The sequence below is a fragment of the Lactuca serriola genome, chromosome 7, assembly GCF_051521515.1.
Source record: "Lactuca serriola cultivar US96UC23 chromosome 7, Lser_US96UC23_V15, whole genome shotgun sequence".
Lineage (NCBI taxonomy): Eukaryota > Viridiplantae > Streptophyta > Magnoliopsida > Asterales > Asteraceae > Lactuca > Lactuca serriola.
Window position 1 is genome coordinate 183,760,455 of NC_136414.1, and position 2,722 is coordinate 183,763,176.

Consider the following 2,722-nt stretch of genomic DNA (forward strand, 5'->3'; position numbering starts at 1 on the left):
TTCCTATCTCCAAAGAAATGTCTCATAGTCGAATGCTCACCAAGACATATACTTCCTACCGAAAGACTAACTCCACACACGAAACTGATACTTAATGAATCAGAAGAAAATCGAATGTGAAGGCATGTGAAAGTTGAACGTGAACAGTAACCTTTTAACAACAATCAGACAAGTAAAGAAAGTTAGTAAAACATGAAAAAGTTATACCAACTAGTCAAAAGTGAGACAAACAATCAAAAGTTAAACCAACTATCAAAAGTGAGATAAACAATAGAAAGTTAATCCAACAGTCAAATGTAAGTTCAATTCATTCACATATCAAATTTAAGAAAAATTATGTAGAATGTGGCACATAACAACCTTCCATCATTCCCAATCCATTTAAAATTATCAAAAATGATTTTTTGTCCAATGGTTTTGTAAAAATATCAGCAAACTGATCAGTTGTTTTGACAAAATGAACTTCAATATTCCCATCTTCAACGTGATTTTTGATGAAGTGATAACGAAGAGCAATATGTTTAGTATTCGAGTGTTGAAATAGATTATGATATATGCGATTGAATTATATTTTGCAGGCAAAAGGAACATTCTTGAAGATAAAGGACCAAAAACGACAAGAATTGGAACTTTAGAGGATTAGATCTTAAAAGGAGAAGAAACACGCTGAAAAGTCAACCTCACGACGTGAGAAATCCTTCTCATGACGTGAGCCTCAAGCTTCTAGAAGATAGACATTCGTAGGACAAAATCCGTGTTCGATACGGATTACAGCTAAGCTCATGACATGAGCTCTAGGCCTCACGACGTGAGCAAGGCTTTTCCGAAAAATATATAAAGTCCTTGTCACTTACGATTTTGAGAGTTCTTCTGGAGACTTGGAGAATTTAGAGAATGATTTATGGAGGAAATTTAATTAGGAAAATCAAGTCCAAGCATTGAAGGAAGGAGAATGGACTAAAGGTTTAAAGATTGAAGACTATAATCATCACTTTAGTTTGGTATATTCAATTATATCATTATTTATTGAATTCGAGTGTGTGATTTCAGACATGAGTAGCTGAATCTAGTTGCTTCTATTTAGCTAGATGAAGCTTCAAGTTCATGAATTAGTTTATTAATTATGAATTTTTACTAGTTGGTTATGTGCTTGTGTTTGATTGTTAATACCTAGCATGCTAATGTTAGATACTTTAATTGCTTGAATTCATGTTTTGTATAGCTTAATGACTATTAAATTACATGAACTTGACACATATTTATTTAGTGACCACTGAATTGCTAGACCTAGGATCGACCCAATCTTAGATAAGTAGTTGAACAACACGAGGCTCTATTCTTTACCACGTCACGGTGAATAGTTAGTAGGCATTTTATATAGTTTTTGTTCAATTTTATCTTTTTGTTTTTTGTTTTTGTTGCAGTACTACATGACCTGTGGATCCAACACACCTTTGATACCACCACTTGAAGATCTAGAGTCAACACTTTATGAAAAGACAGAAAAGAACGTAGGAGAAACCCAACCACCAAAAAAAATCACATTTCAAGGATCTTAAATTAGTTTTTGGAAAGAAGAAAGGCAAGAACGTAGATGAATCCAACAATTCCTCAAAAGACGAAAGAAAGGTTGAAAGCTTTGAGAAAAATCTTAATCCTCAAGAATCCGATTCCGAATCAGAATCCGAAGAAAGTAGCGAACCCAAAGACGAGCCGAAAAACGAGACGACGAACATTACCAACATGTCCATGGAGGCATACAAGAAAAGAATCCGAGAGGACACCGGTCCCGACCTAGTGCAACCTGCAATTTCTGCTACCGCAACATTCGAGCTTAAAGGACATATTCTTTCCGCGCTTAAGGAAGTCCCATTTTCCAGCAAAGATCATTAGGATGCTTACAAACACCTTGATGATGTCAATGACATAGTTGATTACTTCAACATCCTGAATGTTCCAAGAGAGACGACGTTATTGCAAAAGCTTCTGGTCACTTCTAAAGGAGCTTCCAAGGATTGGTTGAAGGCGCTTCCACCCAGTGCAATTACTACTTGGGCGCAAATGCATGAACACTTTTTAGAACATTTTTGCCCACATTCTAAATTTGCTAAACTAAGGAAATCCATAACAAACTTTGAGCAACAACCGGGTGAGTCACTCTATGAGGCATGAGAGTGATACAAGGGATTAATAAGAAATTATTCCCAAAACTATTTGAATGAGCAACAAGAAGTATCAATCTTCTACGATGGGGTAAACGTGATGACAAGGCAACTCCTTGATGCTTAAGGACCTTTAACAAAGAAAAATCCTGGTGAGATTAAGGAATTGATTGAAGAGTTTTATAAGCATTCACATGAATACCACAATCCCAGACATGATGGAGCAAAAGGCATTAGGAGTGGCACTTCTGAGGATATGACAACTATTTTTTCTATGCTAAATACTATGGATCGAAGAATGACCAAGATGGACTAATCCATACATGCTATTCGTATGGGTTGTGAAATATGCAACGGTCCACATTTGACTAACGATTTCCACTTGGATGAAAACAGAAATAAGAAGGCTCAGTTATGCTACTCTAGTGGAGACAAATACGATGAAGATTGCAGGAAGCCAAAGAAAGAGTGGTTTCCATATGATGAATAGAAAAAGCGAAAAAAAAATTAGGCAAATAGACCGAGGCTTTTACCAAAAAGAGCATACATAACCGAAAAAG

The 2,722-nt window shown here is 35.9% G+C and overlaps 1 non-coding gene across 1 annotated transcript; it reads right to left on the bottom strand.

The window, feature by feature from the left end:
• Positions 1-2,109: 2,109 nt before the first annotated feature.
• On the bottom strand, positions 2,110-2,216 carry LOC145065220 (small nucleolar RNA R71). Its single transcript, XR_013688365.1, has one exon. It is a non-coding gene; the product is annotated as a small nucleolar RNA R71 (small nucleolar RNA).
• Between the last annotated feature and the right edge of the window lie 506 nt (positions 2,217-2,722).